At 38.5% G+C, this 11,828-nt stretch overlaps 1 protein-coding gene and 1 pseudogene across 2 annotated transcripts in view; both read right to left on the bottom strand.

Moving 5' to 3' along the window:
• DACH2 (dachshund family transcription factor 2) overlaps window positions 1-11,828 on the bottom strand; it is a 688,009-nt gene that overhangs the window by 138,784 nt on the left and 537,397 nt on the right. The gene's annotated exons all lie outside the window — the stretch shown is intronic.
• Window positions 7,457-9,569, bottom strand: LOC102886877 (annotated as a pseudogene).

Genomic DNA, 11,828 nt, shown 5'->3' with positions numbered 1-11,828 from the left:
CCATTCTTAATTCTCTGTCATTTAAGTTACATATTTCTATGTCTATAAGCTTATTTTCTGGAGATTTTTCTCTTTCTTTCTGAGATGCCTCGTCACCTTGGTTGTTCATGGTGTTTAATGGACTATTTCTGTACATGGGCATTAATTGACATGTATTCTGATGTTTTCCCAGAGAGATATAAAATAAAAGTCTCTCTTTAGCCTGCTGTAAAGAAGGCACTTTTCTTTGGGTTTCCAGTAGGTGACATCTAAGCCTCTTGGATCCCTGCTTTAAACCTAAATGCTTGTAGATATTTAATCACACTTGCTACTCTCAGTTACAGTCCTTGTCAGTATTAGCAACAGCTTCGGTAGAGTTTGCTCAGATTCCCCTTGGGCTCTGTGGTGATCTGTCTCAGAGGGTATGGGGGGAGGGACCCTCTGGTTTGGGAATTGAGGGCTGTGGCTCAGCCTCGGTTTTGCAACCAGGGTCGGTAAAATTCAACTGTTGCTTTTCTGTGGTCCCATCCTGCTTCTCTGTCTTCTGACCTGAAGACTGGGCCCTGCCACTGCTTGCCACGTGGAGCTCACTGCAGTCCCAGGCAGGTCTGTTCAGTGAAGTCCCCGCACCTTCACCTTTCTCCCTCCTCCTGCAAAGAGCTCCAGCAGCGGTGAGAGGCAGCTTCTTTATTTCTCCGAGTCCACCGCCTGACACCTGGGGTTCTGACCTGTGGTAGCTCTTATGCACAGATGTTATGCTCTGATGTGATGGTGTACAGTTTGGGTGTTTTGTTGAGTTTTAGATGTTCAGTTTATTGTTTCAAGGGGAGAGATCTGGAAATATCTCTCACTCTGCCATGTTTTCTGCTTCTTTCTCATTCATTGTATTTTTGTAGGATTTTTTCTAAAGATCTTATAAATATTTTGTCAGGCTTATACCTAAGCATTTTATTTTTTATTGCTAATGTGAGTGGAATTTCATTTTAAATCTGAAATAGCAATTTTTTTTATTGCTGGTATATAGGAAAGCAATCAACTTTTGTATACCACCATGCTATAATCCCTTATTAGTTACAGGAGATTTTTAGTCAGATCTTTGGGATAATTTTACATAGAGAATCATGTCAACTTTGAACAAAAACAATTCCTTCTGTCCCAATATATGCATCATCCTTTCCTTGTCATATTGTATTTGCTAGGCCTTTCAGTAAAATGATGAATAGGTGTCATGAGAGAAGGCAACCTTGTTCTTCCTAATCTTAGGAGAGAAGTATAATTTCTCATCATTAAATATGAAGTTAGCAATAGATTTCTTTGTAGATGTTTTAACAAGTTGAGTAAGTTCCCCTCTATGCCTGTTTTTTCTGAGAGTTTTTATTATGTGTGGTTATTGTATTTTGCCATATCTTTTTCTGCATCTATTTTTTGATCATATGATTTTTCTTCTTTAGTCTGGTAATGTGACGGATTACATTAATTAATTTTTGAATGTTGAATCAGCCTTGCATACCTATAATTAACCCTACTTCATTATGATGTATAATTATTTTATACATGGCTGTATTTGATTTGCTAATATTATGTTGAGGATTTTTGCATGTATACTCAAGAGAGATATTGGTCTATAGTTTCTTTTTCTTGTAATGTTTGTCTTGCTTTGGTAATTGGGTAATGCTGACATAATAGAATGAGTTTGGAGGTATTGCTGTTGCTTCCACATCATGGAAAAGACTAGAAAGTTGTTATATTTTCTTCCTTAAATGTTTGGTCAAATTTACCAGTGATGCCATCTGAAGCTGGTGCTTTCTATTTTATTGATTCAATTTCTTTAATATATGTGGGCCTAAGCAGATTACCAAATTATTATTGTATGAGTATTGATAGATTATCTTTAAATAAATTTGTCAATTTCATCCAGATTATCAAATTTGTGAGCACAAAGTTGTAATATTCTTTTATTATCCTTTAAATGTCCATGGTGTCAGCAGTAATAGCCCTCTTTCATTTCTGATACTAGTAATTTGTATCTTCTCTCTTTTTCTTGGTGAGTCTGGATAGAGCTTTATCAACTTTACTAGTCATTTCAAATAACCAGGTTTTGGGTTCATTGATTTTCTCTATTAATTTTTAATTTTTAACTTCATTAATTTCTGCATCAATTTTTATTCATTTTTTCTTCTGCTTTAGGTTTAATTTTCTTGTCTTTTTCTACTTGCTAAAATGAAAACTTAGATTACTAATTTTATATCTTTCTTATGTTTAACATATTCATTCAATGCTATAAATTTCTCTCTAAGTATTGCTTTTGCTGCATCACACAAATTTTAATGACATTTTTATTTTCATTTAAAATATTCTTGAAATTTCTTCATTGACACATGTGTTACTTAGAAGTGTGCTGTTTAATCTCTAAGCATTTTTGGATATCCCAGCTGTTTTTTCTGTTATTAATTTTTATTTTAATTCCATTATGACTGGGAGCATATTTTGTATGATGTCTATTCTTTTAAATTTTTTAGGTATATTTCATGGCCCAGAATGTGGTCTATCTTGGTGAATGTTCTATGTGAATTTAAGAAGAATGTGTATTGTTGTTGGATGAAATATTCTATAAAAGTCCACTAGATCCTGTCGATTGACAGTTCTAATCAGTTCAACTATTCCTGACTTTCTGCCTACTGTATATGTTCATTTTCAATAGATGGGTATTGAATTCTCCAAATATAATAGTGGATTCATCCATTTCTCCTGGAAGTTCTATCAGTTTTTACTTCATATATTTTGACACTGTTATTGGGAGAAAATACATTAAGGCTTGTTGACGTCTTCTTAAGGAACTGACCTCTTTTATCATTATTCGATGCCCCTCTTATCCCTAAGAATCTTCCTTGCTCTGAAACCTGCTTTGTCTGAAGTTACTGTAACCAATTCTTCTTTTGTTTGATTAGTGTTAACATAGCATATATTTCTCCAATCCTTTACTTTTAATCAATGTGTCTTTATATTTAAAGTGAGTTTCATATAGACAACATATAGTTCAGTCTAGTTTTTGTTATGCACTCTGAGAATCTCTATTTTTATTGTTGTTGTTTTGCACTGTTTTGTTTGTTTGCTCTATACACGATTATATAAGAAGTATATTGCATATAAGTAAGGGCAAAGACATCAACATCCCAGGTAACTACAGCACATGGGGCAGTCTATGCTTTTAATTGGTATATTTAGACCAATCATATTTAAAGTGATCACTGATAGTTGGATAAGTAGCTATTATATATGTTACTGTTTTCTATTCACCATCCTTGTTTTTTTTTTCTTTTTAAAAATCTTGTCTTGCATGCTTTTGTTGCCTTCTCAAGTGTAAACTGATTTTTTTATTATTAATTTTTCTTTTCTCTCTTAGCATATTCATTATACTTATTTAAAAATGTTTAAGTGGTTGCCCTGTAGTTTTCAGTATACATTTAAAACTTGTCTAAGCCAATTTTTAAATACACTATACCACTTCATGTGTACTATAAGTGCCTTAGAGTAGTGTATTTCCAATTCCTCCCTCCTGTGCCTTATAAGATTTCTGTCATATCACTTATCACTAAGGTGCAATCACTCAACACGTTGTTGTTATCATTTTGAACAGAATATTATTTTTAGATGAAGTAAGAATAAGAAAAAATATATATTATTTACCTTAATTAAAAAGATTTAAATCTTTTCCCCCAGTTTTACTAAGAAATAATTGACACATATCACTGTATAAATTGGTCATACGGCATAGTGGTTTGATTTACATATATTGTAAAATGATTACTACAATTGGTTCAACTAACATCTATCTACTCATATAAATACATTAAGAGAAAAGAAAGAAAAAAAGGGAAGACTATTCTCCTTATGATGAGAACTTTTAGGATTTACTCTCATAACAACATTTTTATATATCATATAGCACTCTTAGCTATAGTCATCATGTTATACATTACATCCCTAGTACTTATTTATCTTATACTGGAAGTTTGTGTGGTTTGACCATCTTTCTCTAATTCTCTGTCCCCTACCTTCTACCTCTGGTAAATACAAAAATCTGATCTCTTATTCTATAAGTTTATTTTTTTGATTCCACATATAGGTGAAATCATACAGTACTTGTCTTTCTCTGACTTATTTTACTTAGCATAATGCCTTTGAGTTCCATTCATGTTATCACAAAATGGTAGGATTTCCTCATTTTTATGGGTGAACAATATTTCATTGCGCATATATGTTATCACAACTTCTTTATCCATTCATCCATCGCCATTTATCCATCAATGGACACTTAGGTTGTTTCTGTGTCTTGGCTATTGTAAATAATGCTATGTCTTGGCTATAGTAAATAATGCTATGAACATCAAGGTGCACATATATTTTCAAGTTAATGTTTTCATTCCCTTTGGATATATTCCCAGAAGTGGAATTGTTGGGTCATATGGTAGTTCTATTTTAACTTGTTGAGGATCCTTCACACTGTTTTCCATAACAGCTATACCAATTTACAATCACATCAATAGCGCACAAGGGTTCTCTTTCTCCAAATCCATGCCAGAATTTGTTGTCACATGTCTTTTTTGATGATGGACATTCATTCTAACAAGTAGAGGGGATATCTCATCATGGTTTCAATTTGCATTTTCTAATGGCCATTGATGTTGAGTATCATTTTATGTATCTCTTGTTCTTTCATATATCTTTTTTTTGGAGAAATATCTATTCAGGTCCTTTGCCCATTTTAAAATTAGGTTATTTTGGGTTATACACACACACACACACACACACACACAAACACACGTGTGTGTGTGTTTGAGAGTGTGTGTGTATGTATATATTGCTATTGAGTTGTATGAATTCTTAATACATTTAGGATATTAAGCCATTATCAAATAGATGGCTTGCAAATATTTTTCCCATTTTGTAGATTGTCTTTTCACTTTGTTGGTTTCCATTGTTGTGCATAAGCTTTTTAGTTTAATATATTTCCACTTCTTAATTTTTTTTTAATTTTTATTTTGTTACTTGTACTTTAGGTATAATTTCCAAAATATCATTACCAAGATCCATGCCAAGGAGATTTCTCCTCCTGTATTTTCTTCTAGGAGTTTCATGATTTCAGTTCTTACATTTATTTTTAACCCATTTCAAGATAATTTTGGGGAGTGTTCTAAGATTGGGGTCAAGTTTCATTCTTTTACATGTGAATATTCAATTTTACCAGCAATATTTATTGAAGACGTTGGTTTTTTTGTTTGTTTGTTTGTTCGTTTGTTTGTTTTTTCCTCCATTGAGTATTCTTAGCTCCCTTGTCAGATATTGGTTGACCATATAGGCTTGTATTTATTTCCAGGTTCTCAATTCAGTTCTATTTGTCTATTTTTCTGTTTTTATCATTTTGATGATATCATATCATTTTGATGACTATAGATTTAGAATATGGCTTGAAATAAGACAGTGTGATGCCTCCTGCTTTGTTCTTTCTTAGGATATCTTTTGCTATTAGGGGTCTTTGTGGTGCCATATTCATTTCAAGAGTGGCCTTTTTTTACTACTGTAATAAATGCCATTGGAATCTTTTTTTTTTTAACAGTTAAACTTTTATATTTACAATATTCTCTTCACTTTTGCCAGGTTTAAAATGTGTACAGAGCCTCGAAGGGTGAGAATTGTCAAGGGGAAAGAGGCTGGCTGAATCATGGGGTCCCTCATCCCCTCTCCCATGTCCCGGTTTGGGGAACTGCTGTCTATAGGATTCAGGGCCCAGGTCCCTGGCATTTAGAGAGTATGGCTATTTGGAGAGAAACCCAATTAAGCAGAAGGGGTGGGAAAAGAATGAAGTTTCCATGGGTAAAGGTGAGAGAAGAGACAGTCAAGTTCTGGGGAGCCAAGACCAGGGATTCTGGATCTGGCTATCAATGGAATACGGCATCCCAACCCCTACTCAACTTTGGCACTAACAACCCACAAAATTATGGCAAACGAGGATTCTTTCCTTTTCTACTAGTGGCCCTTAAACACATGTTTGTTTGTTTGTTTGTTTTCCTATAGACTCAAATCCTATCTCGAGTGCCCTCTGGGAAGTCACCTTACATACATTCTTTCAAATTCTTCCTGCTGGTGTTTACTCAAGCCCATCCCCACTGCCCCCTCCATTTGTTTCTCAGCACAGCTGATTTCAGTCTCTCCCTAACCTGTCCCCTGAAGCCTTTATTCCCTGTTTTCCTCCCCTCCACCACTCTATTTTTTAAGCCTTGACAGCTGAGGAAAGAGGGGGCAGGTCACAGGGAGTTGGCAGCTAAGGGTAAAAGCTGGTTTGACACTGAGACTTAGGATGGCTTCAAAGAGGGAGACAAATGGGGGAAAGGAAAACTGAGGCAGAGAGGGAGGAATGAGACATGGCGAAGATAGACACAGGTGGGCCCCCTTTAGGTGCTACCTCCACTTCCCTCATATCCATGTTTACCTGCTCTGGCCCAGGACTGGGAAATCCTTGGCACGTTTTGGGTTGTCTTTCACCCCAAAACTCAGCTACCCAGTTTGGCACGAATGAGCAATGTGAGGACTGAGGGAAAGGTTGTGCTCAGACCGCAATGAGGGCTTTGGCAGATCCCATGCCCCTGACCCCTAACTCAGAATCTCTGGGAAGGGAGGTGCAGAGCTTTCCCTTCTGGATTTGTACATTCCCATCAGCTTCTGTCAATTTAAAGTCTGTTCCCACCTGTTGTATCAGGAAGCATTAGGTGCTGGGCCTGAGGCCTGAGTATACAGAGAAATGCTGGAGAGAAAGGGACCATCTCCATGGGAAAACACACATTCACATGCAAAAACATGTTTCTGCTCAGAGAAAAGTGCCTCGGACCCATGGAAAAACAAGTTCCCAGACAGCACAGGGATGCATGGATCTCCTGTCTCCCTGGCAGGGATTCTGTGTCTGTCGTCTATGGAAGGTGAGGCTCTACCCAGCAGAATGTGCTTCACCTGACTTGTGCCATGTGGGGATTTACATGCTTCACTGGAGTAGATGGGAGGGCTGGCTGTGATTTTCTCAATACTTCCCAGGTACCATACTGGGTTATCTGGTGACCAAGGGTCACTACATGTGAATACGCCACTTCCAGGGTCTCCATGGGGTAGGGGAAAGAGAGGAGATGGGAGAAGACAAAAGGAAACATGATTCTGTGGTATAAATCCCCATAGAAATTCTTTGAGGGGGCCAACATGTGTCCAGGACGGAGAAAAAAAAAAAACTCACCCTGTACACTGGAAAACACACCTCATTGTGAGAAAGCACACCTCCACGTGGGAAAATTCTTCCATGCTTCCACACACCAAAGACTGGTGTCTCAGTGGAGGGGACAAATGCCCCCCAGTTGTTCAAAGGCCCGGTTCCAGAGAAAAGAATTGGCCTCTCTGCGTGGGAAAAGACACATCCCTGTGAAGAAACTCATTTCTATCTAATGCTTCTCAATGTGTGACAACTCCACACAAGAAAAGCCTGCCACCAAGTTCTCCTCCTTGCCTTCCAAGTGTCACTTCCTGAGGGGGAAGGGCTGGGGAGTAGGACCCCCAAGCTGCCCCCTATACCACTGTAATGGAGTGGAGGTGAGATAGTATGTGGTTGTGGCTGGCAGCAGTGGGAGGAGGGTGAGGGAAGGGCCCAAATGGATGGATGCAGTGGGGTGTCACCGGGAGGTGGGCAAGGCAGCCAATACGTGGCATAAGGAGGCAGGCATGGTGGTGGTGAAGAGCTCTGTGTGCAAGTTGTGCAGGTGGGGCACAAGCTCCAGCTAGAAAGCCACCTTGTTGGCGTAGTAGTTGTCACCCACACATGGCTTCAAATCCAATGTGCAGGTACTGCTTCTCCTTGCTTTCTCAAAGAGGTTTGGCTTGGTGTGGATGAACTTGGTGTCCTGTGGCATTGGCTGGTTAGGGTCGCCAGTCTTGGCGAAGTTGGTCCAGTAGGTCATGACCATGGCATTGAGCATTACATCATTCTTAGAGAGGTTGCAAAGGAAGAAGTCAGTGGCACCCACCATGGGCACACCAAAGACATATGAATGTTCGTCTCCATGTGGTGCGTTTGCCCACTTGGGCTGACCCTCAGCATGGCAGTGATGATAGAAGGTGTAAAAATAGACAGGGTACTGGTAGCATGAAGCTTGGTGGTGGCACGGTTAGTGCCACCCACTGGAGGTTAGTAAAAAGTGCCAGTAGGGTCTTGCCCTGCATCTTGCCATTGTCCCGGTGGGCCCAGTCTGTGTACATAAACTCAGTGGTCTCCTGCAGCACATCCTTGCCCTCTGGGTAGCCATACAGGTTATCCACAAAGTTGGAGACTACAAAGTCAAAGGCGCTGGCGAATACACCGTCCTGACTCTCTGCTGAGTCTTCCATGAACTTGAGGCCCTCTCTTTGGTTGACACCGATAAGCATGTTGTAGCTGAAGAAGTCTCACCGATAAGCATGTTGCAAGAGGATCTCAGGGTCATCAAGGATGATGTCACTGTCCACCATAGCCCGAAGGCGATGGGGTAGCAGGCAGGCTGCATGTCCTGATCCATCAGCTCCCGGGAAGACTTCTGGCACAGAAACTCCAAACCTTCAGCACGGTCACAGCCCACCTTAGCTGCAAGCAGTTGCTTGTACCTGAACAACTGGTAGTTGACAGACCAGCTGGAAATGGCAGTGCCACTCTGGGCAATGACCTTCTGGAATAGCCCTTCCGAATGGTAGGAGAGGATCAGAAGGTTGACACAGGAGGTTCCTGCCCCAGACCCAAAGATGGTGATGTGCTTGTGGTCACCCCCAAAGTGGGAAATGTTTTCACTGAGCCAACACAGGGCCTAGATCTGGTCCAGGAGTCCATAGTTGCCTTTTGCAGCCTGGTCTCCAGTGCAGAAAAAAAACAGCATCTCAAGCTGGTAGTTGAGCGTGGTTACCATGACGTTGCCATAGGTGGCCAAGACAGAGCAATCAAACATGTTCCCAGTGCCCTCCATGTAGGAGCTGCCATATAGAAACAGCATCACTGGTTTCTTAGAGTTCTGGAAAACTGTCTGGAAGATTGAGCATCACTTTGACATGCTTTTTTTTTTTGACCAGACCATCTTCAGTGGGCTCATAGAGATTGAGGTACAGGCAGTCCTCACTCTGGTTCTGCACATAGGTAGCGGCTGCCTCCAAGTTGTTGGCGAACCACACGAGAAGCATGATGGTGGGCAGCACCTAGTGTAGGTTCTGCAGGCAGGCAGGCAGCAGAGTGGTGGTGTTGCACAAGCTGGGCCACGAGGCGGAGGCCTCAGATGGCAGGAAGCAGTGAGTACCCAGAGGTGGCCGGGCATAGGGCATGCCCAAGAACTGTAGTCGTGGGCCAGGATCTCGTTGTTGAGCTTGGGATGTACACCGTGTACTAATCCGTAGACAGTGGTCGCCGCTGGAATGCGCTCTTCCCCGAGGCTGCAGAGGCCCAGGCCCTGGCTGCCTGGAGCACCACTTTGAGCCCTCGCTAGCCCCACCAGATACAGCACCAGCAGACACATTTGGATAGGTGGAAGTCCTTCCATCCTGAAAGAGGAATGGAGACTCCCTTACCACAGAAGGGAGGAGAATGTGGGGAAAACACCATTGAATCTTGGTAGGAATTGCATTAAATCTATAAATGGCTTTAGGTAGTATTGACATTTTAATAATATTGATTCTTCCAGTAAATGAATACAGGATAACTTTCCATTTATTTGTCTTCTTCATTTTCTTTAATCAATGCTTTGTAGTTTTCAGAGTTGAGATTTTTCACTTCCTTAGTTAAATTTATTCCTAAGTATTTTATTGTTTTTGATGCTATTCAGAAAATTTGTTGTTAGTGTATAGCAGCTACTAATCTTTATATGTTAATTTTGTATTCTGAAACTTTACTGAATTTGTTGATTAGATCTAACAGTTCTTTGGTTAGCCACTGGGATTAAGATTTTTTATATAGGAAATGTCATCTGCATACAGAGACAATTTTACATCTTTTTCAATTCTGATACTTCTCTTTTTTTCACCTGATTGCTCTAGTTAGGACTTCATGTACAATGTTGAATAACAGTGGTGAGAGTGAGCACCCTTGTCTTGTTCCTGATCTTAGAGGAAAAGCTTTCAACCTTTCACCATTATGATATTAGCTGTGGATTTGTCATACATGGCTTTCATTATGTTGAAAAGTGTTCTTTATATGCCTCATTTATTAAGAGTTTTTATTATGAATATATGTTGAATTTTGTCAAATGCTTTTTCTGAGTCTATTTAAATGATAAAATGATTATTTTCTTTCATTTTGTTAATGTAATGTATCACATTGATTGATTTGTGTATGTTGAACCATCCTTGCATCCCTCGAATAAATCACACTTTATCTTGGTCAATGATCTTTTTAATGTGCTGCTGAATTTGTTTTACTGGTATTTATTGAGAATTTTAAATCTATAATTACCAGGGACATTGGCTTGTAGTTTTCTTTTTTAGTAGTGTCCTTTTCTGGTTTTGGTATCAGGATAATGCTGGTCTCATAAAATGAATTTGGGAAGTTCCCTCTTCTTTGATTTTTGGAAGAGAATGAGACGGACTGGTATTAATTCTTTAAATATTGGGTAAAATTCACCTGAGAAGCCTTCTGGTGCTGGGCTTTTCTTCATTGGGAGCCTTTTGATAACTGATTCAATGTCTTTACCAGTAATTAGTTTATTTGGAATTTCTATTTCTTCCTGATTCAGACTTTGTAAGTTGTAGATTTACCTTAATTTATTCTTTCTCTAACGTTCTTCCTCTTTTTATGTTGATACAAGATTCTGACCTATATCATTTCCTACTCTCTGAAGACCTTCTTTTAATATTTCTTACAGGGCAGGTCTGCTGATATGGTAACAAATTTCCTCAACTTTTGTATGTCTGAGAAAATATTTCTTCTTCACTTTTAAAAAGAAATTTCACTGGATACAGAATTCTAGGTTGATAAGTATTTTTTTTTTCTTTTGATACTACTTCACACCACTCTATTCTTGGTTGCTTGGTTTCTGAAGATGAGTCTAGTGTAATGTGTATCTTTGTCCCTGAATGGATAAGGAGGTTCCCCCTACCTCACTGTGGTTTGGTGTCTCATTAATTTTGGAAAATTTTTGGTCATTGTTACTTCAAATATTTATTTTGTTACTTTCCCTCATTCTTATTCTTCTGGTATCCCCATTTCATGTTGAATGCTACACATTTTGTAATTGCCACACAGATTTTGGATATTCTGTTCTTTTTTTCCCATTCTTTTCTCCCTTTTTTTTTTTATTTGAGGAGTTTCTATTGATATATCTTCAAGCTTATTAATCATTTTCTCAACTATGTCCAGTATACTGATGAGCCCATCAAACACATTCTTTATTTTGTTGGAGTATTTTTTATTTCTAGCGTTTCCTTTAGATTCCTGGAGTTTCCATCTCTCTGTTTAAATTCCCCATATGCTCTTGTATGTTTTCTATTTATTTTTCCATTCTCTTAGTATAGTAATCATAGTTATTTTAAATTTTAAGTTTGATAATTCTAAAATATCTGCTATATCTAATTCTGGTTTTGATGCTTGCTTTATCTCTTCAGACTTTTTTGCCTTTTTCATAACTTGTAAATTTTTTCATTTAAGCGAGAAATAGTGTATTAAGTATAGAGAACTGAGGTAAACAGGCCTTTAATGGGAAGTTTTATGTTTATGTAACTTGGAGTTAGGCTTTTTCTACTGTTTGTTGTAGCTGTGTATTAGTAGCTTTAATCCACCCCACCACCACCATTGTCTTTCATTTTCC

This window comes from Pteropus alecto, unplaced genomic scaffold (assembly GCF_000325575.1).
Source record: "Pteropus alecto unplaced genomic scaffold, ASM32557v1 scaffold231, whole genome shotgun sequence".
NCBI lineage: Eukaryota > Metazoa > Chordata > Mammalia > Chiroptera > Pteropodidae > Pteropus > Pteropus alecto.
The sequence above is the reverse complement of the archived record's forward strand: the minus strand, read 5'-3'. Positions and strand labels throughout refer to the sequence as shown.